Source organism: Littorina saxatilis, linkage group LG14 (genome assembly GCF_037325665.1).
Source record: "Littorina saxatilis isolate snail1 linkage group LG14, US_GU_Lsax_2.0, whole genome shotgun sequence".
In the NCBI taxonomy this organism is placed as follows: Eukaryota; Metazoa; Mollusca; class Gastropoda; order Littorinimorpha; family Littorinidae; genus Littorina; species Littorina saxatilis.
Genome location: NC_090258.1, coordinates 44,066,220 through 44,091,739, shown reverse-complemented (window position 1 = coordinate 44,091,739; position 25,520 = coordinate 44,066,220). Strand labels below are relative to the sequence as shown.

The window sequence follows — 25,520 nt, the reverse complement described above, 5'->3', positions numbered from 1 at the left end:
TGTGCGAGAGGTGTGCGGAGATCCTCACGAAGGTCCCTGCACATCACCACCCACCTGCACAACATGTAAGGGAAAACCATTCCCCGTCCTCCAGAGAAATGTCCAATACAAGTTTGAACAGGCCATTCAAAAACAAAAACGGAGAAAAAGGATGTTCTTTCTCAGACGCCAGGAAGGAGGTTGAAAAAAACGAATGTTTTTTCCTTCCAGAAAAGTTTTGCGGCAGCAGTCAGTCAAAGACCTGCAACAAAGTCAACACCCACCCAGACCAGTATTTCATATAGGTCTGTGGGTGTCCAGGCAGGCCCGTCTATGTTGAAAAGGACAGAGCCACAAGAAACAAAAGTATTTGTACACAGACAGATGAAAGCACAGGTGGGGCTATCCCCACTGGAGACTCTATAGGGTCTCCTGGTGAGGTTTGCTTCACCGCCCCAACTGGAGACCCTGTGGGGGCTCCTGGTGAGGTTCGCTTCACCACCCCAATTGAGGACCCTATGGGGTCTCCTGGTGAGGTTCGCTTCACCACCCCAACCCAGAAGCCCGTTCACAGGGCAACTCACAGGAAGGGGGCCGTCGAGGTTGTGGAGGTAGTGGACCTCACTCAATCCACACCACGAACACCTCCGGACAAGGGAAAAGTTACTCTGCCCCAAAGATCGCCTCGCACCCCAAAAATGGAGAAAAATCCCATCACACTATACAATCATTTTGGGAGTTTATCCGACGAAGAGGGTATGGAGGCAGAAAATTCTTAAAACTAAACAAACATAGCCAATTTTATTCAATGGAATTGTAGAGGGGTCCAAGCTAACTATGAAGAATTATGTCTACTTTTACACAAATTTCATCCTGTTGCTACAGCATTACAGGAAACAATGCTGAAACCAAACAAAGATTTTAATGTATCTGGATACAATGTTTTTAGAAACCATTCAGACAATAACACGTCTGGGGGAGTTGCTCTTTTGATTAAGAAAAGTGTACTTTGTAGTGAGATCAACCTATGTACAAACATTCAAGCTGTCGCAGCACGAGTGACATTAGATAAACCATCACTCTCTGCAGTGTATATCTGTCACCATCAAAATGTTACACGAAGCACGATCTTGAAAATCTTATTGATCAGCTCCCAGCTCCCTTTGTTTTAATGGGAGATTTTAACGCTCATTCCCCTTTATGGGGCAGCAACTCTCTAAGTACGAGAGGACGAATTCTAGAAGATTTTTTAGACAATCGTAATCTATGCGTTTTAAACGATGGAGTACCAACCTATCTCCATCCAGCAACAGGATGCAAGTCCATACTAGATCTAGTTATTTGCGACACCTCTCTTGTTCTAGACTTTGAATTTAAAGTCTATGATGACACATGTGGTAGCGATCATTTCCCTATCTTGATGTCTCAAATAGATGGATTGGAAGAAGCTTCCCCCCAGAGATGGAACCTGAACAAGGCAAACTGGCTGTCTTTTACTGCCGAATGTTCTGTCCAACTCACAGAAGACACTGTCTTTGATGGAAGTGACGACCCATCATCTATTTTTACAAACACTCTACAAGACATTGCCACTGAGTACATCCCAAAAACATCTTCAAACAACCGCATTAAAGTGCCATGGTTTAATCAAGAATGCCAAGAAGCCCGATCTGAGCGAAAGAGAAGTCTACACAGGTTCTACAGATGCCCGACCCTTAGCAAGAAGTTGACTTTCTTCAGATTTCGCGCTAAGAGTCGCACTGTCATAAAACATTCTAAAAGAACATCCTGGAGGTCTTTTTGCTCAAACTTAAACTCTAAGGTATCATCAAGTAAAGTTTGGAATGCTATTCGTAAAATCAAAGGGAAAAAAGGATCTGCATCAATTAACCACCTTGTGGTAAATGGATCCCTTATAACCCAAAAGAATGAAGTAGCTAACGTTCTGGCTTCAACAATGGAAAAAACTCATCAACAGAAAATTACTGCACAGATTTTCAAAAAATCAAAGCCACCCAAGAACGTAAACCCATAAACTTCTCATCTCAGAATGAGGAGAACTACAACAAGTTGTTCAGTATAACAACTCAAACAAGCCTTACAAAATGCAACAACTCAGCAACGGGGCTGGACGGAATACATTATCAGTTCCTCACACACCTACCAGAAAGTTGTCTTCTGGTCTTGCTGAAGGTTTTTAACCACATATGGGAGAGTGGATCCTTTCCACCTTCATGGCAAGAAGCGATGATTGTCCCCATTCCAAAACCAGGTAAAGATCATACAAACCCCAGCAACTACCGTCCGATAGCCTTGACCAGCTGTCTGTGTAAAACCATGGAGAGATTGGTCAACGCTAGGATGGTGTGGTACCTAGAAAAACAAAACCTCTTAAGTGATGTGCAATGTGGCTTCCGAAAGGGACACAGCACCACTGATCATTTGGTACGTTTTGAGACCTTCGTTCGAGAGGCCTTTGCGAGATCTGAACATGTACTAGCTATATTTTTTGATCTCGAGAAGGCTTACGACACGACCTGGAAACACGGTATTTTAGCTGATTTGCATGAAATGGGTTTCCGTGGACGTCTCCCTGTTTTTGTGGAAGGATTTTTAAGTAATCGATTGTTTACAGTACGGGTCGGTCCCAACCTATCAGAGTTCTGTCAACAAGAGATGGGTGTTCCTCAAGGAAGCATTCTATCACCCATGTTGTTCAACATCAAAATCAATAACATAGTAAAGGCAGTACTGAAAGGATCCGAGTCATCCTTGTTTGTTGATGACTTTGCACTTTGTGTGCGTGGTAAATCCCTACATAGAGTGGAAAGGCAGCTTCAATTATGTATCGACAAGGTGCAAAAATGGGTAACAGAGAACGGTTTCAAATTTTCCACCAGCAAAACTGTCTGTATGCATCTTTGCAAACAAAGGGGAGCCATGCCAGAACCCTCTCTGGTCCTGAATGGTAATCCTGTCAAGGTTGTTGAAGAATTTAAATTCCTAGGACTGACCTTTGACCGTCGACTAACATTCCTTAAACATATCCAGTATCTGAGAACATCATGTCTGAAAGCTCTGGATGTATTGAAAGTGGTTTCTCATACGGACTGGGGTGCTGACCGCACAGTCCTACTCAGACTTTACCGTGCTTTAATCCGATCCAAGTTGGACTATGGTTGTGTCGTCTATGGTGGAGCCGCAAAATCCAACCTAAGGCTATTAGACACAATACACCACCAGGGTATACGTCTTTGTCTGGGAGCTTTCAGGACGTCTCCAGTACAGTCCTTATATTTTGAGGCCAAAGAACCCTCTCTGAGGCTGCGACGCCTGAAACTCACCCTAAATTATGTGTTGAAACTGAAAGCTATGCCTACAAATCCAGCCTACCAATGCGTATTTCAACCACAATGCTCTGAATTTTTTGAAAGTCACCCAAATGATCGAGCACCTCTGTCTTCTCGGATTCAGTCACATCTGGCCGAATCAAAGATAAAACTCGATCATGTTAGTGAAAATCGATGGACAGAAACACCACCATGGACATTGCCAGATCCAGTTGTTCGACTTGATCTGACAAGGTTAAAGAAGTCAGAGACAAATGATTTGATTTTTAAACAGTGTTTTAGCCAGTTCTGTACCGAGTTTCCTTCCCATCAACGAATATACACTGATGGGTCCAAAGCTGAAAGTAAAGTGGCATCAGCTTCTGTCACAGGTCCTAAACTCGATAGGGCCTTTTCGGCCCGTCTTCCGGATGACAGTTCTGTATTTTCTGCAGAGTTGAAAGCTTTACAGCTAGCTCTGAAACAGATATATCAGTCAAAAAAGAAAGACTTCCTGATTCTGTCGGATTCCCTATCGGCTCTTACCGCCGTGAAGAGAACTCAGCTAGATCACCCACTGTTGGTCGAAATCCAAGAGCTACATGCATCTCTGATTGAAGAAGGCAAAAGGATTGTGTTTGCATGGGTGCCATCCCATGTTGGAATTAGAGGCAACTCTGCAGCTGATCAAGCTGCTAAAGAAGCCAGAGAAAGACTCATCACTGACAAACACACAAAGCATTCAGATTTCAGAACTCGCACCAACATGTACATAAAGTACCTATGGCAGAGTGAATGGGACGAATGTGAAGAAAATAAACTTCATAAGATCGTCCCCCAGCTGTCGGACAGCCTACCCCAATGTCGCCTCAACAGGAAAGAAGAGACAGTTCTCTGTCGCTTACACATTGGGCACAGTCACATTACACATTCGTATCTGCTGAAAGGTGAAGATCCACCATACTGTTTTGGATGTGACGAACCATGGACATTAGAACATGTTCTCACAAAATGTGTAGACGTTCAAGAATTTCGAGATAAACACTACAATGCGGAAACATTGAAGGTTTTATTCCGGGATGTTCCCCCGGACAAGATTTTTAACTTTTTAAAAGAGATCAAGATTTTTTACAAGATTTAAAGTACCAGAAGTGAAAATGATTAATTTTTAGAACCTTCTTTTACAGTGATAGATTTGAATGTAAATAGTCTGAAACGTAGAACTTGCCATATGAAGGGAAAAGAAAATAACTGCATCGGTCTCGAATAGCAGCTAGCATCTGCTGAAGAGACATTAAACCCCAAAAACCAACCAACCCAGGAGGGTGGCGATGAAGGCATCCCGCAGCTTTGTCGGGTTTTGCTCATCATGACACTTGCGTTGAAGGGTCTTATTCCTCTTCCGGATTTGGTTGTAAACATGTCTTTCAGACCGGTCGGATAATGACAAATTCTTACTCTATCTCATACTCATTATACGATTTACATATTGTATCAACAAGTACAGCATAATAGCACTTTCAAGCAAAACGTTGAGTTCTTACCTTGAGTCTGGTGTCTGATGACACTGTCCCTTGTCTTCTTCGCCTTTCCAAAGATGCGACTGTAACACACAAAAAAAGAAAAAGAAAAAAATTATTAGGAGCAAGTTTTAAAAAAGTCAAGAGACATGCATTTAAAACAGTCACATTCTCAGACATTTCCTAAATAGGTTCTCAAGAACTGTGACTCACTGGTTCCAATCCGTCAGTTTTTTGCTGAATCTTGACACAGCGTCCAAGGAGCCGCCCCCGTTCTCGAGAAAGAAGTGCTTGCTCTCAGCCATGAACTCGCACCATTTCTGCAACAATACAACAACACTTTTAGAGTCAAATGCATCTTTTCGTTGACAAGCATGTTATTGTTACTTATTCCCCCCTCTGCTTCTTTACCTCTGTAAACTTGTAGAGCTAGTTATTTTTCGATAATGACCCAGCAACCAAACAAATAACGAGCCAGCAACAGCCTGAATCCTCGATAGTGCAATGGGTTGAGAAGCTGTTCTGTTTTGGTACTACTTTTGTGACTGAAAAGTTCCGAACGCTCTATACGTACGAAATATACATCTCTGGAGCAAACAATACAAACATACCGCATTTAAATTAACAACTACAGGCCTGAACACATGAATCTCCATATAAAATCCATGAGTTAGGTTGTTTTCTGAATCTAGATCTGCCCTGCACACACCGTTCATCACAAGCAAATTCCCAAGGCAAGTAACTCATACTCTTGCCGACAAGAGTAGTTCCCCTTCTTTTAACGCAGTTTCTTCGACAACACTGACTGCAATCCGACGGTCAGTTTTCAACAATATTTCATTTTATAAACAGATCACACGCAACCAAATGCACACATCTCATCAATTTAAACAACATAAAGCGGTTTCATACACTATTTTCCCCAAAAAAACTGAACTTCATACAGTAATTAACGTTGGAACACGGGTGCAAAAGTTCGTCTGCTAGTCCCATTTGACGAAAGAACATTATCTTTAGCGATACTAAAACATAAACAGAACACACAATATCTGCCTTTACCGCCACAGCAGAATAACAGCTTATCTGTGTACTTGATTTTAGTCTAAAACAGGGAAACTGACAAGAAGTGTTAACAGAATGGAATGATTTGCACGGAACTATACAACCGCGCATTAATCGATCGCCTGCGCAGGTTGACTGGTTGAGTGATTCGGATTCGATCAAACTTTCGCACAAAAACTCCTGTTTTCTTTGAATAACTGAAGAAAGGGGGAATAAAGAGGTTACACACCTCGTCTCAGTGATTATTAAAAATAATGGTCTCAGTTCGCGGTCATGAAAAAGCTCGCTGAAGCTCGCATTTTTCATGATCCGCTAACTTCGACCATTATTTTTAATAATCACTGAGACTCGGCATGTAACCTCTACTTACAAACAACAACTTACAAACACTCAGTTAATAATTTTAAACAAGCAGTGTTTATTTGTGAATTTTATAGCCGAGAAATCTTACCTTGACACGGTTCACTTTGTTGACCACATTCGACCCTTTCCTGTTGTCAACCTCCACTTCCCTTACCAAGGGAAGGATGTTGATATCGAAGTACGTCTTGGCTATGTAGTCGTTGTCACTGGTCGCTTTTCGGAACAGGCGGTGGAGGTTCACTTTAATATCAACTGCCTGAAACCACATCAAGACTTGCTTCGCGGTGCGAATGGCTTCCAGTTCCCCCATGCGCTTATCCTCAACAAGCCAGGTCAAAAATTGCGCCCAGAGGTCTCCTACAAGAATTACAAAGCATTATTAAATACATATTTTTTGTGATACTAATTAGTCTTAGTGTTCAAAACTAACAACAACAAAAAAAAAGAAAAAAGATAAAAAAAAATACTACAGACACAGAAGAGTACAGCACATAAATAAGTACATAAAGTTTGCTTACTGTTGAGGACTGACTTGGGTATCCATGTCGGGATGTTGCAGCCTCCTCCTGAGGGCTTGCGGGACCCTGTCCCTACAACATAAGATAATAATGCAGATGAATCAGATAAGGAAAGACGATTTGTGTGCTGATTTAAAAACATCAAATTCCACTTTCTGTATGTGTAAGTCCAAAAGATCAACTAGAAAAGCAAAATGTCACTTTTGACACTGAAAAGTGTCACCAAAACAGATTTCAAAGTGCAAAGCTCATTTGGGGGTTACAACCACACACAATTTAAACCCAGTCGCTTTTGAATTTTCCTAGAAAAGCCCAGGGTTAAGGTGGTTGGCAAGGGCCTGACAGACCTATTACATGGAGTCAGTTTTACTGCAGTGACTCAAAAAGAGTTATTTGTACCTTTGGAAGCGGATGTTGCTTTCTGGGAGTGGCCATGTTTCCGGGACAAGTGCTGGCCCATGTTCGTCTGCAGCGTCCCGCAGATGTTGCACTTGGACCTCTGGTGAAACAAAAACAAATGCAAGACTGATGATGATTAGTCATGCAAAAGAAAGAAAAATCATGAAAACGCACTCACAGCTAGACAGCGGACTATACACGTGTAAAAGAGAGAATAATAAAAAGACAACAATAGACACAAAGATGAAATTGAAGTGTGCTTGCTTACAGGCATCTTTGTTTCCCGGGCCCCATCCAGCTTAAACCATTCTCTGGCCTCTGGACGAGGCACCTTGTGCCTCCCCACAATGTGGTCTGTCATCCTAATGACTCGTGCTGAGCAGTGTGGGAGTGGGCACCTTTTCTTGGGCCTAAGACAAGAACAAGATTATTAGTATGTGGATATAAACAATTTCAAGATTCGATCATGAAGCGTACAAATACATGTCAAATGTATAGTGTATATACTTGTGTACATATAGCTTCACACCTCTTCTTTCCGTGTCCCGTCCCACTGGCTGTCTTCCTGGGCTTGTCTGCATGTGGTATGGCAGTGACCTCCTCCTCAACCAGAGGAATGCAAAAAGGAAATATTGGAATAATGCATTATCAGTTTCCATGTCAAAGCAATCCATGAATGAAATGATAACTTTAAGCAATACATAGACGTTAATCACCCCGTTACTTCAACATAAAGTGAAGTAAAACTGGCTAAGGAAAACAACAACTCACCCCGTGATAAATGCGTCAATCTCCATTCGGCGACGGTCTGCCAACTGCTCCTCTTCCAATTGGCACTCCTCAGCAGTCTCATCATAATTTGGATCTTTATCTGAAAGAAATGTGTTCTTTGTTAAATGGAATCTGGGACATCTACCTGGCAGTGGGATATGTGCCAGACATAAAGAAGAAAACAACAACTAAGACTAACAGAAAAGAAAGGACAGAGAAAGAACCTGGCTCACCAAAGTCATCCGCTCCGACTCATCCCACATCTCCTCTTCACTCTCCTCGCTGTCCGCAATCATGTCAAAAAAGGCTTCAGTGCGGGGTTCTCCTGTGGACAAAAACAAATTTAAGCATCAACTCGGATAAAAACTAAACACTGTTGTCAAATTCAAACAGTACGTTTTTCTTGACTATGCATTGACTATACATTAAATCCATACACAAGATCGCTAAAGACTAAATAGTGTCAATATTTTGATTAATAAACTTGCAAACGTTGTAAAAACACAGTGTTTGTATTGTGTTGTTTTGTTTTTTTCTTCTGTTTTTGTCAGCAGAATACTCAATAATTGCGTGCCTAAAGAATCACGCACACATAATAAGACTCATAGACAATTACACAGACAAATAAATAGACAGACAGACAGAGACAGGCAGATAGGCAGACAGACAAAAAGATAGATGCATGTTCACCTTCGTAGACTTCAGAATAAACACTGTCTCCATCATCCTCTGCCATCTCCATCTGCTCCTCAGCTCTGTCTCCCTTAAAGAAAACCCCCCTCCTCACTCTCTCCCATCTCCTCCCCACCTGCGCTCTCTCTCCCCTCACCTCTGTCTCCCTTAAAGAAACCCCCCTCCTCACTCTCTCCCACCTCCTCCCCACCTGCGCTCTCTCTCCCCTCACCTCTGTCTCCCTTAAAGAAACCCCCCTCCTCACTCTCTCCCACCTCCTCCCCACCTGCGCTCTCTCTCCCCTCACCTCTGTCTCCCTTAAAGAAAACCCCCCTCCTCACTCTCTCCCATCTCCTCCCCACCTGCGCTCTCTCTCCCCTCACCTCTGTCTCCCTTAAAGAAACCCCCCCTCCTCACTCTCTCCCACCTCCTCCCCACCTGCGCTCTCTCTCCCCTCACCTCTGTCTCCCTTAAAGAAACCCCCCTCCTCACTCTCTCCCATCTCCTCCCCACCTGCGCTCTCTCTCCCCTCACCTCTGTCTCCCTTAAAGAAACCCCCCTCCTCACTCTCTCCCACCTCCTCCCCACCTGCGCTCTCTCTCCCCTCACCTCTGTCTCCCTTAAAGAAACCCCCCTCCTCACTCTCTCCCATCTCCTCCCCACCTGCGCTCTCTCTCCCCTCACCTCTGTCTCCCTTAAAGAAACCCCCCTCCTCACTCTCTCCCATCTCCTCCCCACCTGCGCTCTCTCTCCCCTCACCTCTGTCTCCCTTAAAGAAACCCCCCTCCTCACTCTCTCCCATCTCCTCCCCACCTGCGCTCTCTCTCCCCTCACCTCTGTCTCCCTTAAAGAAACCCCCCTCCTCACTCTCTCCCCTCACCTCTGTCTCCCTTAAAGAAACCCCCCTCCTCACTCTCTCCCATCTCCTCCCCACCTGCGCTCTCTCTCCCCTTCGCTGTCATATTCTCCCCCCCCCCCCCTTCCGACCCGCAGTCTTTGCCCCCCTTCCCCCCTCTGTCCTCTTCTTCTCCCTAGCCATAATCGCACTAATCTCAGATGGCGACATGATGCAACGTGACAGCAAAGTTGCACCCCCTCCCCACTGAAATCTCCTTCGTCCCATCACTCTCCTCCAGCACCCTCACTCTCCCAGCCCCCCTACTCCCCACCCTGCCTCCTCCCCGTCTACCTCTACCTCTCCCACCCCTTGCCCCCCCCCCCCCCCCCCTTTGGCATTCTGCTTGTAAAAAGTTGTTGAATCCACTGAAAAGAAAAATACAAAACACAGTCTTGAACAATGGTCACTACACTTGGCAAGTACTTGTTAAACAAAGCCAGTCTAATCAAACCTGTTTTTTTCCGCAAAAACACACAACTATTAAAGTCAAGTAAAGTTTAAACTTCAAACAAAAGGTTGAAGACTATGATGTTTTCTACAAAACAAATGAACAATTAGTAATATAAGAGACTCACTGATTCGAAAGTAGCTGCTTGCTGCTGTTAAACAACACACGCACGTGGTTACTTCTTGCCGGCCGGCTATAAGTGATGGATCACTACTACACAGCACAGCAGCAGCGTCATAGCTAAGTACACAGGTACACAGCCAGCGCTGCCCACTGGGTCAGTGATGCCAGACGCAATTCTGGAATGTGGCCGCGCCCCGCTGCGCGCTAGGCGTGGCTCAGTAAGTACACAGCTACTTGCGTGCGTGCGTTTGTGTGTGCGTGCGTGTGTGTGTGTGTGTGTTTGTGTGTGTGTGTGTGTGTGTGTGTGTTTGTGTGTGTGTGTGTGTATGTATGTATGTATGTATGTGTGTGTGTGCTTGCGTGCGTGCGTTTGTGTGTGCGTGTGTGTTTGTGTGTGTGCGTGTGTGTGTGCGTGCATGTGTGCGCCTGTGTGCGTAGTGTGTGTGTGTGTGTGTGTGTGGGTGAGTGTGTGCGTGTGTGTGTGTGTGTTTCTGTTCTTGTGCGAATATGAGCGTTGGTATGTTAGTGTCCAAGATTTAGGTTTAAACTTAAAGACAACATTCAGATTTCTAGTGCCACTGTCATTTACATTTGTCTTACTCGTCTTTCCGATATGTTTGCAGAACAGGTGGGGGCTTGCCAGAGGATCACAGCCCAACTGATGTTGATTTGCTAGAACAAATAAATTTGACTCTTTGAAAGAAGCTTTTGCAAAAACTTTCTCTTTCTGTTCGCAGGAATGCGTGTGTGATGTTGATTTTCAGTGTGAAAGTGTGTGCAATGCCTGTAGATTGAGCTAGCATGTGCGTGAGCGTGTGTGGGTGTGGGTGTGGGTGTGGGTGTGGGTGTGGGTGTGTGTGTGCGTGTGTTTGTGTGTGTGTGTGTGATAGCACTACATTCTGATTTCAATAGGAAAGAACAACTTTAATTCAATTCAAGTCAAACATACTTTATTTTCCCAGTAATGAAATATTACAGTGTGGTGTTGGACATAAACACACAAAAACAATAACCGACGAAATACATAAACACAGACAAATATTAAGTTAACCATATTACAAATTCACAAATAAAAAAACACTTTGCAAAAAAATATATACACCTTAAATTTGATGTATTCTCAAAATCATTGACTGGGCTTTACTGGAAGTGTTCAAAGAAGGCACATAGTGATCTTCAGATCTTTTCATTAAAAACTGACCATTATGTGGTCATTTTAGTATTGCTATATAGATTTACACCAATATTAGCAAGTTAGGACCAGAAAAATCAAGCTCTGGGGTTAGACATTTCTAGGTCACCTGCATAGCTGGCTCTCAACTATGTTTAATAAAACCCCAAATGAGGCACTTTTTGAAAATATAGGTGTTTGAAACCTAAAAGTGACGTCACAAGAAGTGAAAGAATGAACCTCACCAATATTAGAAACGTTAGGCACAAAAAATATCATGAGCTCAGGGTTAGACATTTCTAGGTCACTTCAATACCTGGCTCTCAATTATGTTTTATAAAGGCCCAAATGAGGCACTTTTTGAAAATATGGGCTTTGGGTAAGCAAAACTCTCATCAGTATAAACAAAAGAAAGACCACATCTTGTTAATAATAATAATAATAATAATGGACATTTGCTATAGCGCATAATCATATATATGCTCAATGCGCTTTACAATAACTAGAATTAACATAACTAATAATAAAACCATACACAATGAACAAGACCCACAATCTACATAACATAGCATACTCAGCATACTCCATGCAAGCAAACACAAAAGCTTAACACACTCCAAGCACGCAAGACCAAGCAAACAGGGTAAAGACAAAACAAAGTCATACAAGCAAAACCATACAAGCAAAATTAATACCGAACTCCATGCAAACAATACTCAAAACTCAAATGAAAAAACATGACAAAGCAACGGAATGAGAAAAAGCCATATATATACATACAAATTCAAAACACTCCATGCACGCAGGGGGGGGGGGGGGGGGTATCATGTGTATGCAAGTGAAAAAAGATGCGTTTTCAGGCCTGTGCGGAAAGAGCCAGAGGAGGCAGAGTGACGAAGAGTGACAGGGAGAGAGTTCCAGACGAGAGGAGCAGAAACAGAAAAAGAGCGCTCACCAAAAGATTTAGTGTTCGTAGTTTTTGACGGTTGTGTCAGACTCGGAATCTGGAGGATGCCATGAACATGGACGTTCTTTCCAGGTCCTCCAGTGCTCCCCACATTTTGGTCCTCAGATCTGTTGGGTCAGGCCATGTCTGGATCCGCAGTTGGTCGAGGAGGGGACATGCTTGGAGAACATGTTCTGGAGTCTGATCTCCCTCTCCACAGTCACATGTGGCAGACTCTGCTACACCTATCCTCCTTAGGTGTGCTTTGAGGCAGCAGTGTCCAGTGCGGAGGCGGAAGATGATAGCCTGCTCAGCACGGCTTAGGAGATGGAGGGGGTCTTTTTGTGGCTTGTAGCCAGAAGTTTTGTTGGTGAATTTCTCTTTCCATCTGTGTTTTATGAGGGTCTTTGCCTCTCGATATGACTGGCAGTGGTTTGGCTGTTCCATCTTGCTGCCATTCTTGGCGAGCTCGTCTGCCTTCTCGTTACCAGAGATTCCGCAGTGTGCTGGTATCCACTGAAGGACGACTGTGGACTTCCTGGCGAGGGTGCTGATCTGGTGCTTCAGCTCTTCCAAGCTCTGGTCTGTGTTGCTGGATTCGAGGGCTTGTAGTGCAGAGACTGAGTCGGTCAGGAAGACAGTGTTCTTTGGTGTTTCTTCCACTGAGTTGAGGAAGCTTGCTGCAAGGGAGAGCGCGTTGACCTCAGCTTTGAAATTGGAGCTGAGGGCTCCGCTTGGAGCTGACAGTGTTGTTGGGGGCTTCTTGGGCTGCAAGATGTATGCTCCGCTACCTCCATTCCTCGTTGCATCCTCTGCTGAGCCATCAGTGTAGGCAAGAGTCCACTTGCTGGCTGGATAGCGTTGGTGGATTTCGTCCAGCGCCAGGGCTCTCAGAGCGGCGTCACTTTGGTTCTGTTTGGAGGTGACGCCTGGAATGCTTGTTCTGATTTCCGCTCCTAGGCGTTGTGGAGTCCAATCTGTGCTGGTCAGAGGCTCACACTGGGTCGGGCTTGGAGTCAGAATGTCAGCATTGTTTCTTTGCTGCTCCTTTATCTGATGGTTCAGACTTTGGCGCTTGAGGCGGTTTTTGGTAAGTGCTTGGAGCTTGTCATGGAGTGGGTGGCTCTCGAGACGTTTCATCTTTTCTCCTTGGATGAGGAGTTTTTCTTCTCTTCTGGCTTCCAGGGGCTGAACTGACGCAGTCTTTTCCATTTCTGTAATGGGTGTCGTCTTCATTGCACCAAGTATAGTTCTGAGACCAAGGTTCTGTACCTTGTCTAGTCTGGTTTTGTTGGTCTTGGCTGCTGTGTTCCATGAGCTTGAAGCATATTCAAGCACGGGTCTGACAGTTCCTGTATAGACTTTCTTCAGGATTTTGGAGTTTGCACCCCATGTTGTGCCTGACAACTTTCTCATGAGGGCGAGCCTTTTGATGCCTCTGGATTCCATGTCCTCTATGTGTGGCTTCCAGGACAGGCGCCGGTCAAGCTTCACACCCAGGAAAGTTGGAGTGTCTACTTGGGGCAGGACAGTGTCACCCAGCTTGAGCTGAACTTTCTCCTTGGAGGTCGACAAGCTGAAGACAGTGGAGACGGTTTTGACTCGGTTGATTTCAAGTCCCCAGTCGTCAGTCCACTTCTTGATACTGTCGACGCTCTGTTGGAGTCTGTAGGCTGCTGTGGTGGTATGCTCTGAAGCGTGCCAGACTGCTAAGTCATCTGCGTGCAGCGTGTTGGAAACCAGTCTGGGAATGGAGGTGGTGATGTCGTTGATATAGACAAGGAATAACGTAGGGGAGATAACTCCGCCCTGCGGCACGCCCTCTCTCATCTTGACGCTCACGCTTTCATGTCCATCAAGGAGAACCTTTGCCGATCTCTCGTGGAGGAACGACTTGATCCATCCGAACATCCGCCCTGTGATTCCAGCTTGGTGTATCTTCAGGAGCAAGCCCTCTCGCCACACTTTGTCAAAAGCAGCCGATAAATCGAAGAACACGCTCACCACTTTCTTCTTCTCCTGGAAGGCAGTCTCGATTTCCTGCGCTAGGAGAGCCAGCTGGTCTTCCGTGCTTCGATTCTTTCGGTAGCCTGTTTGGGTTGGGGTCAACATGCTGTTTGTCTCGAGGTGCCAGATCAGTCTTCTGTTGAGGATTCTCTCCATCAGCTTACCGAGGCAGCTGATCAAGCTGATGGGTCTGTAGCTCTTGGGGTCTTTCTTGTTCTTTCCCTTCTTGTGGATAGGGACTATGTGGGCTTTCTTCCACATGGCTGGTACTGTTGTTGATTTCCAGGACTCGTTGAAGAGCAACAAAAGGGTTTTCTTGGCGATGGTTCCCATGTGTTTAAGCATGTCATTGCTGATTCCATCAGGGCCTGGGGCCTTCTTGCATTTCAGCGCCTTGATGGCGGCTTCCAGCTCGTCCAGACGGATGGGATCGTACATGCAGCTGCTGTTGGCGCCCTTCTCTGAGGGTTGTCGGATGGCTTCTCGGACTGCTTTTGTTCTGTCTCTTGGCAACTTGACTGTACTGGTTTCCTGGTACATGTTGGCAAGAGTGTTGGCTGCTTTTTTCCCTGTTTGAAGCTCTCCATCGAGTTCTAGGACTGTTTGTTTTCTTTCCTGGACATCATCGTTGAGAGTGTGTGCGAGCTGCCACAGTTTTGTTGTGTCCTTTTCCATGTTGAGAGACTGGGTTTTCTCGTGCCAACTGTTGCGAAGCTGCTGGAGCTTCTCTCTGGTGAATTCTGCTCTGGCTCTGTTGTGGGCTGTGACGTTTTCATCAGTAGGGTTGAGTTCCATGGCTTCTCTGGCGGAGCTGAGCATGTCATGGAGTTGTTGTAGGTGGGAGTTCCATCCTGGTTTGTAATTCTTTCTGGAGCCTCTCGGAATTGAGTTTTTCGCTGCCTTCAAGACAGCTTGACAGAAGAGTTCAGCATGTTGGTTCAGGTTCTGGTCTTTGAAGTCCAGTTTCCTGCAGTTTTTGTCCAGTAGTTGTTGGAACATCCCCCATTTGGCCTTCTTGTAGTTCCATCTTGGTGTTTGCTTTTGGGTGGTGGTGTTTCTCTCTTCGTTCATGTTGAGAATGACAGGCTTGTGGTCACTTCCCCCCAACTGCGAACTCACTTCCCGTGTGGTGATCTGGGGTGGGTTGCATGAGACGACTTAAGCTGGGAGGAAATGTGCTCAAAGTTGAGATGGTTGACTTTACGCGGAAAGCGCGAAAACCGGGGTGCATGAGCGGTCTTACGTTCGTTGAGCACAGCGTTTTTTGCTTAACTTTGAGCCTGCTCCCCCCCAGCCTTAACGCTGAGCTTGGCAGAGATAACAGACTTAACCAGCCAGTTGCCGCTTGCAAGATGATGTTTTAAAACCTTTTATCATTTGGTGCTATAATAGGTCGCACCAACGCGACGGAGTTAGACAATTTTCTTGTTTACTTCATCTGTGCCCGGCAACCAAAAGGTTTTTGTTTTTGTTTTCTTTAGGGTGAAATCATTTTTTTAATTTTTTTTATTTGTTGAAATATGTATGTATTTATTTATTCAATCATTAATATATTTATATTTTGTTGTCTTTTTTTTATTTGTTAGAAATCATCTTTTGTTACCTAATGCTGTCTCTATAGTTATAAGTGTTTTATAATTTGATGTTTAAAATTTTATTTATTTATTTAAAAAAAAAAATTAGTCTCAAATTATATGATTTTGTCTTTTCCTTCTATTTTGTTTTTACTTCATTTTTAATTTTGATATAATTCGTGTTTTTTTTGTAATTACTGTATTTTTATCTTCTTTTTGTATTTACTTTTTTAATTTTTGGTCGATGTTTACCTTTACAGTAGAGAGCGATTCAAGATCAAGAAGACAATCTTTATTTTTCTTCTACTCGATCCAACATGCACAATGCACAAAATAGTACTATAACGCCGTACGCTCTACTTTGTACTACACACGGCATCTCCCGTGTTGGTATGAGCGCGCGCTTCCTGTGCATGCTTGAATGCGCCCAGATGCCGCAGAGTACATTATTGTGTAACAGACGGTCTCTGATGCGCCCTTTTCCCGCGAACCTACTAGACTGCAGTTTGCATTGGCTGTTGCTGACCACATTTCCCGTGACGTCATGGAATCTCCCACTAACGCTCTAAGTAGGTCGACAACGTCGACTTGCCCTCTTTCTCTGTTGAGTCGGCCCTAAAGACGGCTCATGCACCCCGACTTCGTTTCGTGCTTTGCGGATTCTTAACAGAGCAAGCTTTAGAGTAAAGTCGAACCGTTTGAGCTTGGAATTTGAGTTCTCTCATGCAACCCACCCCTTGGCAACATCGTCCGTGGCGATGGCAAGATCAGGGCTACTAGTGGTTCGCCAAGCTCTGGAGTAGTAAGTGCACGGGTCATCTGGTTGGTTGAGAAGAGTCAGTTGGTTGGTGAGCATCCAGTCTTCTACCTCCTCACCCTTACTGTCGATCTGTCGATAGCCCCAACTCGGGGAGTGACTGTTGAAGTCGCCCGTGATGAGACAACGATCGGGGAGAATCGGTATGTTGTGAGGATCAAGCTGCTTGGCTGGTGGGGAATAGACGTTGAAGATGGCAAGGGGCTTCTTCCCGGCAAGGAGACAGACTCCTAGGCACTCTGTGGCACCATCCTGGGATCGATAAATCTCCGCTGCGGCCATCGAGTTTTTGACGAGAATGATAACACCACCTTTGTGTCCTGATGCTCTGTCATGTCGAAAAGTTTCATACCCTCGAATGGAGAAACGGTGACTGCTGTTCAGATGTGTTTCCTGCATGCAGCAAACATCAATATTTTGTTGCTTCAGAAAATTCTGAAGGTCAATTTTCTTGTTCCTCACCCCCTCAGCATTCCAGTGCATGACTTTGATCTGGTAGCCGGTAGCTCTACTCCGCCCATCCCCGGCCACGTCAGATGGGTGGGAGTCGCCAGTCGCATTGGGTGGGCCCCTTTGAGGCTGAGGGCCCGGCACCGTCTTCACCTGGCTGCGATCCATGAAGACGACACCATCACGTTGATTCGTTGATGACACAACCATTTGTCGAGGATAGCGTAGGCACCCGGTCTGCTCCCCGCCTAAAAAAGGCCAGTGCCGTTCCGTCTTCGAGGGACTGCGTGGGTTTCATTTCGGAGTTTTCCTTCTCCTAGACGAGTTTCCTTCCATGGATGATGAGCCTCCTCTACCCTCGTTTTGAATTCAGAGTGGTCTTCTCTTAGGATAGCTGCCTGCCAGGGTTGACGAGCCTATCCTGCCCGGCTATTTGACCCATAGCTGGAGGTTGGTTCGTGGGCACCTGGGCATTTCCACACACCGGTGGGCCCGCATGCCGCACGTCTAGGGGCCAACCTCCTCCGAGTCCTTGTAGTCTAGCCTGGGGCCTTGCGGTACCCAGTTTACGCCTGTCGCCGCGATGGAGGCACTACATAGGGCTTGTTGTGGAGAGGTTATTGTACTGGCAGGAGAGACTGACGCATTCTGCTCTCTTTTCGCATTGTCCTAAAAAGGACAGACGGTGCTAGCCAGCGGTGAGGGCTGAAAGCGAGAAGTGACAAGCACAAGACACTTCGCCAACACACTAGACACGTCACACAACCGTTTGGCAGGCAGATTTAGTGTTGACTCTCGGAGTGGAAAGGATAGAGGTGTCTGCTGAGGAGCGGAGTGTCCTGCCCGGTGTGTATGTCTGAGTCATGTCTGTGAGGTATGCGGGTCCTGTCTGTGTGCGTGCACCATAGGATAGGCATGCGATTTTATATTTGATGCGTGACTCTATTGGAAGCCAGTGCAGTGCTTGGAGATGAGGGGAAATGTGTTCGGACTTGCGGACTCTGAGGACCAGGCGTGCAGCATTGTTCTGCAATTTCTGTAACCTGTTTAGGAGGTACTGGGGGCAGCCATACAGCAGTGCATTACAATAGTCCAGTCTGGAAAGAATGAATGCAGAGACTAGAGTCAGAGCTGCTTCTTTAGAAAGGTAATGGCGTATCGAGCCAATACGGCGGAGTTCAAAGTTGACGGCACGAGTGATGTTTTGTACCTGTGCGTTCATAGTTAGGTGGGAGTCTAGTGTGACACCCAAGTTCTTCACTGAAACCGAGAAGGGGACAACTGCATTGCCTATTGTGATGGACTCTGGGAGCTGGATGGAGGTAGACATGCGTGGAGAGGAGGCAGCCATGACTTCCGTTTTCTCATCATTTAATTTTAGCTTGTTAAATGTCATCCAGGATTTAACGTCCAGGATGCATTCTTGCATTGAGTGCATCAGAGTGTCGAAACTCTTGAGATCAGCAGACTTCTGAAGTTGCGTATCATCTGCATAAGAATGATGGAGAACTGAGTGTGAGGCCATGATGTCAGCGAGGGGTGTGGTGTATAACACAAACAATACCGGCCCTAGGACCGAACCCTGAGGCACGCCGTAGCGTAGCAGAGCAGGATCAGAGGTGCTATTGTTTATGGAGACAGTCTGGGTACGGTTGGACAAGTAGGAGGAGAACCAGAGAAGGACAGAATCACTAACGCCAAAAACGTGTTCTAAACGGCTGATGAGGAGACCATGATCAATGGTATCGAACGCTGCCGACAAGTCGAGCAGCGTCAGGATGGCAACTTTTCCTTTGTCTAAAGCGAGTAAGAGGTCATTTACAATTTTCACTAAAGCTGTTTCCGTACTGTGCCCAGACCGATATGCAGACTGCAGAGGGTTGAACAGATTGTTGGATGTGAGGTGAGCAGAAAGCTGAGACAGAACTACCTTTTCTATTATTTTAGAAACGAAAGACAGGTTACTGACAGGCCGAAAGTTTTTCAACTCATTGTGGTCCAGTGTAGATTTCTTCAACAGTGGGGTAACAAGAGCGGTTTTGTGGATATCCGGGAAAGATCCAGAAGCGAGGGAGTCATTCACAATCTTTGTAATGGTGGGGAGCACCACATCTAGACATTCAAAGAGCAAGGAGGTTGGGATCGGGTCAAGATCACACGTTTTAGGGGCAGAGCTAGTCAAGATCTTCCGGACTTCTGATTCAGTGACAGGGGTGAACGATGCTAGAGGATCGCCACTGAACGGTGTTCCAAGGGGATGAGGAACAGAGGGCTGGGAGTCGAGGTCATCTCTTAACTTTTCTACCTTAGTCACAAAGTAGTTGGAGAACACATCAGGGAGGGACGCTGAAGGGTACACAGTGGGAAGCAGACTAGCGCTAGATCTAGCACAAAGATCGTTGGTAATGTGATACAGCTCTTTGCTTGATTTCGCCTGGGCTATCTGAGTGGTGTAGAACATGGACTTTGCTTTGTGAACAATGAAGGTCACAAAATTCTTGGCTTTTCTGTACAATTGTTCATACACTGTCAGACCAGATACCTTCCACTCTCTCTCGGCACGACGCCGTTCTTTCTTAGCCTGGAGTAGTTCATCGCCAAGGAGACCAAACCACGGAGTCACCTTTCTTGAGGACACCTTGCGCCTGGAGGCGGGGGCGTGCTTGTTAAGTTCACTGAAAGTCTATTTTTAGTCAAATCAAGTTCCCTTTGGCAGAGAAGGTACATAAAATGCATCTTTACACAATGCCCATGTTAGTTTTGGTGAAAACAATGTTTAATGAAAAAAAAATGAAGAAAAAAAAAACCTTCTTTAAATTTACACCAATATTAGTAAACATTAGTCTAACCCTAGAACTCCAAAAAGTCGACTTAAGAGCTATATTTATCATTAGATTTCCTTGAAAATCACAGGGTACCTTCTTTGCATGACTACCTACCTGTCTCTGAAAAGAAAAAACACGAAAAATATATTTGAGAAAGATATAGCTAAAAATGCAGCAACAGGTCGTTTCAAGATGCAACTTCTCAACACCAAGTTTTTTGAGAATTTTTGAGATTTTTTTTAAAAACCCCTAGGGTCGAACAGTGTTTGGTAGAGCATACAATGATGATTCCAAATCACTTTAGCTTTTCTCTCTAGGCCTATCCAATCATTAGATATGTATGTTTTACTGAGTTTGAAAATAGTCATGTTCTACACCAATATTAATGAAAAAGTCAAAAAATTACAACAGTGGCGCTAACCCTTGTTTAGATTGTATTTTTCAAGTTTCAACACTTTAAATGATGTACAAATTACTTCAAGCAATCACTTGTCTCTCTTTAATAGCGTTGGCGCCAAAAAAACCGTCTTACGATTTACACCAATATTAGTTGACTTTGTCATGTTTCAACCCCAAAAATTGGAAAAAATTCTAATAAATTCCATGTCCATTTTTTGCATGTGTGCATGGATAGAAATTGATTCAGTACAATGCAAGCAACAAATTGGAACCCTAACCCTAATCCTAGGTTAAATTTTGACACTTAATGTCATATGAAAGTAAATGCTGATTTTGGGTCAAAGAAGGATTTTTTTTATTTTCACGATTTCAACCCTTGATATTGTAGCCGCTACTTTTACAGACTGGTATGTGCACTTAAAAGTCATAGAAGAACAAGCACTGATTTTTACACCCCCGGTATAGGGGTGTGTATAGGATTCGGTCGATGTGTTTGTTTGTTTGTGTGTTTGTGTTCGCATATAGATCTCAAGAATGAACGGACCGATCGATCGTCACCAAACTTGGTGAACAGGTTCTATACATTCCTGAGACGGTCCTTACAAAAATTGGGACCAGTCAAACACACGGTTAGGGAGTTATTGGTGGATTAAGATTCTACAAGGATTTATAGAGGGACATATTATTGGTCAAAGGGAAATAACCTTCTCAGTTGGTGGCAGTGAGAATGGTAAGGACGGGGGTGTTTTTCCTACCTCGGAGGAATTTCTTGTTATGATTATTTTTTACAATCTCAGGGTTGATCCTAACCCTAATATTGGTGTAGTCCAAGACTAAATTGGACTTAAAAAAAATTCACTCAACTCAAAAAGCTAAAATTTTTAATATTGATTTAAGTGGGTTTTTTTCTTTGTAATCATGATCCTGGCCTTTTTCTTATGCATATTATTTTTGTTTGACCACCCTATGACTATGCATTAGGCTGTAACAGGCAAAAGAAAGCTTTAATTGTTTTATGGCTCTCAAAGGTTGAAAAATAAAGTTAGAGCTGAGATATTTTGAAATTGTGCCTTATTTGTAATGCCATTTAACATGGATAACACAGCCCTTTGAGAATTAAGTGGAAATGCTTGACCCTGGCAACCATTTTTTTAGGGTTGAAACGTGAACAAGTCACTAATATTGGTGTTCATTTTTTCTTGATGTCATAACTTTTGATTGATTTATTGGATTTGATTTCTGTTTGTTGTAGGAGGTAGCTGTTGATGAATTTTGCATTTCTGAAAGAAGGAACAAATGTGTATCTTGAACGGTGAAGGTGTAGTGAATGGTCAAAAATTTTAAAAATTGGTTTTAATTTTTTTAAATTAAAATTGATACCATCGTGTTGAGAATGATGCGTAGATGAAAAAACATATAAGGTACAAGTTTCTATCTTGAAAAACAGCTGAGCTATTTATAGATTAGTTTTCGGCCAGGGTAAATATCGGTGTTGTTTATGACTAAAATAACTTTGTCAAAAACTTTTGACCTAATTTGACCCGGAATGAGTTTTTTGCACAGAACACATTCATTTTTGATATAGAATCGATTGATATATACTTGTATACCAAAAATATCAATTTTGAAAAAAGTGACCAAAATGTCACCAACATGTCCACTTACATAGAAAATCACTATAATCTACCCCGGATATATTTCATGACCAAAATATTTTTTTTCATATGTCAAATGTTATTTTATGATCATGTGCGGGGTTAAAACAGGCCGCAGAAAATCAAGGATATTTTTAATTTGGACTTTAAGTTTTTACGGTTAGGCCATGAACACCGATATTAGCACTGACCCTGTGGTTTTTCGGGAATACCCGCTAAACTAATTAGGGTTTGGCAATGAAACTTACAGGAGATGTAGACCTCATTAAGCTTTACTATCCCTGAAAAGAGATTTAAAATCGGTTCATAACTTTTTGAGTAGGGTTGAATGACATACTAATATTGGTGAGGTTGACCAGGGTTAGGGTCTTAGGTATGACCCGGCCGGGGTTCGAAGCCACGACCTCCCGATCACGGGGCGGACGCCTTTCCACTAGGCCAACCGTGCCGGTACTGCAAATTTTATAACTTTTTATTAATTGTTGCTCCCATGGGGTCGCCTTCACGCGGCGGGAGCGTTTAAACAGAGCTACCCCACCCCTTTACTTCTCTTCTTTTGTCTTGTTTCTGCCTTACCAGTCCTTTCACCTACTATTCCCTGCAGTTTTCCAATTCTTTTCTTGTTGTCTTATTTCTACCTGACTGGATCCATCACCTTTATTTCACTTACCAAAAGTCTTCTTTTCCACATCCTTATTTCTCTGCACCCCGCATGTCGTAAGAGGCGACTAACGGATTCTGTTTCTCCTTTTACCCTTGTTAAGTGGTTCTTGTATAGAATATAGTCAATATTTGTAAAGATTTTAGTCAAGCAGTATGTAAGAAATGTTTAGTCCTTTGTACTGGAAACTTGCATTCTCCCAGTAAGGTCATAATATATTGTACTACGTTGCAAGCCCCTGGAGCAATTTTTTGATTAGTGCTTTTGTGAACAAGAAACACTTAACAAGTGGCTCTATCCCATCTCCCCCCTTTCCCCTATCCCATCTCCCCCCTTTCCCTCGTCGCGATATAACCTTCGTGGTTGAAAACGACGTTAAACACCAAATAAAGATCGCTGGGAAATTCGGGTCGCTTCCTCCCAGTGGAGCCAATACGTATGGTTGACTGCATTTGTGCAATACTAGAGTTAGGCGGCGTATGTTAACCCGTGATTTGAATAAAAGTAAAACATTTTATAAATCACGGGGCGCGCCCCGTGTTTTGTAACAAATGTTTTACAAATCACGGGGCGCCCGATATTTTCTTGTCATCTCCAAAGTCAAGGGATCTATTAAATTTTTTTGATTTTTTGTTTCATTACTTTATTGTCCCATCGCTGGGAAATTCGGGTCGCTTCCTCCCAGTGGAAAGTTAGCAGCAACAGAGTCGCGCTACCCAAGGGATCTATTAGAATTTTTGTCTTCTTTGTTATGCTAAAAATCGTAGTATTTTACCTATCCAGTAAATACTAAAAATACCATTACTTTATTGTTCCATCGCTGGGAAATTCGGGTCGCTTCCTCCCAGTGGAAAGCTAGCAGCAACAGAGTCGCGCTTCCCCAAAGTCAAGGAGAATTTGTTTTAAATTTTGTGTATTACTTTATTTTTTTTCAATCACTGGAACTGAAATTCAGGTCGCTTCCTCCCAGTGGAAAGTTAGCAACAACAGAGTCGCGCTACCCCAAAGTCAAGGGATCTATTAGAATTTTGTCTTCTTTGTAATGCTAAAAATCGTAGTATTTTTCCTATCCAGTAAATACTAAAAGCGGACCTATGGGTGTGATACAAAAACAAGAATGGTAGGTAATTAGAACGTTACATCTACACTGAGAACGTCGACCTAGTGGTCTTTTAAGTAGACAGACACACACTTATAATACAAACTGATAAAGAACTTATCTCAAATTGTCTTCTCCAGCTTGTATCACGATTTTTGGATAAGTTCTTTACTTGTATCATAAGTGTTTATCTTTCTGTCTACTTAAAAGACAACTGGGTCGACGTACTAGTCGGTACATGTCTCGTTTTGTTTTGTCAATAATTTAACGTTACAATTACCTACCATTCAAATTGGATTTTTTAATTTGAATTTCGGAACGTTAGCAGTACATTTGTTTTTGGCTTTATGGGTGTGATCATTGTAAGTGTGGACAAGCACCGAGTAGTCGCTTTTAAGTGATACAGACGTTTGCGGCACACAATGATAATCGACCGGAATATACGAGAAAAATCAACAAGTCGCGTAAGGCGAAAATACAACATTTAGTCAAGCTGTCGAACTCACAGAATGAAACTGAAGGCAATGCAATTTTTCAGCAAGACCGTATACTCGTAGCATCGTCAGTCCACCCCTCATGACAAAGGCAGTGAAATTGACAAGAGCGGGGTAGTAGTAGCGCTGAGAAGGATAGCGCACGCTTTTCTGTACCACTCTTCGTTTTAACTTTTTGAGCGTGTTTTTAATCCAAACATATCATATCTATATGTTTTTGGAATCAGGGACCGACAAGGAATAAGATGAAAGTGTTTTTAAATTGATTTTGACAATTTAATTTTGATAATAATTTTTATATTTTTAATTTTCAGAGCTTGTTTTTAATCCAAATATAACATATTTATATGTTTTTAGAATCAGAAAATGATGAGGAATAAGATGAACGTAAATTTGGATCCTTTTATAAAAAATTCTTTGTTTTTTTTTTACAATTTTCAGATTTTTAATGACCAAAGTCATTAATTAATTGTTAAGCCACCAAGCTGAAATGCAATACCGAAGTCCGGCCTTCGTCGAAGATTGCTTGGTCAAAATTTCAATCAATTTGATTAAAAAATGAGGGTGTGACAGTGCCGCCTCAACTTTTACAAAAAGCCGGATATGACGTCATCAAAGGTATTTATCGAAAAAAAGAAAAAAACGGGGATATCCAATCCCAGGAACTCTCGTGTAAAATTTCATAAAGATCGGTCCGGTAGTTTGGTCTGAATCGCTCTACACGCACGCACGCACACACACACACACACACACACACACACACACACACACACACACACACACACACACACACACACACACACACCACGACCCTCGTTTCGATTCCCCCTCTATGTTAAAACATTTAGTCAAAACTTGACTAAATGTAAAAATGGGCATTTTGAAAGTAAGATCTTTTAGATAACTTTACAGTGCGAGTCATTTTATATATGGTTCTCAGGTGTGCTTTCGACGTTTCGACTGAAGTTGGTGTCCACCGCGCCGTAGATATCGAAAGCGGGATTATTATAATCATGTCATTTTAAGAGCATGCACGGCAAAACTCGTTGTAATTCAGAACAGATCCGACAGGGCTATTTTTTTTTAATAAAGTGATTGATTTTGTAAAAAAACTGCCTTGATCTGGTTGAAAAACTATACATTTGTGTTGGCTCAGTCATACACCTTTGTTTGCAATGACGACACACTGCACCCCATACCGGCTGGCGTCTTATTACTCAGATTATAAAAACATAAATCAAAATACAAAGCGTGCATTCCACGAACCTGTCTTTACTTTAGAGACGTAGACATCAGCGTCTGGTTCGCATCATATATAGAGAATGGTTCGCATCATATAT

General features: G+C 43.5%; 1 long non-coding RNA gene across 1 annotated transcript; it reads left to right on the top strand.

Moving 5' to 3' along the window:
- Positions 1-9,841: 9,841 nt before the first annotated feature.
- LOC138946709 (uncharacterized) lies at positions 9,842-10,787 on the top strand. The gene is made up of 2 exons (XR_011449422.1): positions 9,842-10,300; positions 10,706-10,787. It is a non-coding gene; the product is annotated as an uncharacterized lncRNA (long non-coding RNA).
- The last annotated feature ends 14,733 nt before the right edge of the window (positions 10,788-25,520 follow it).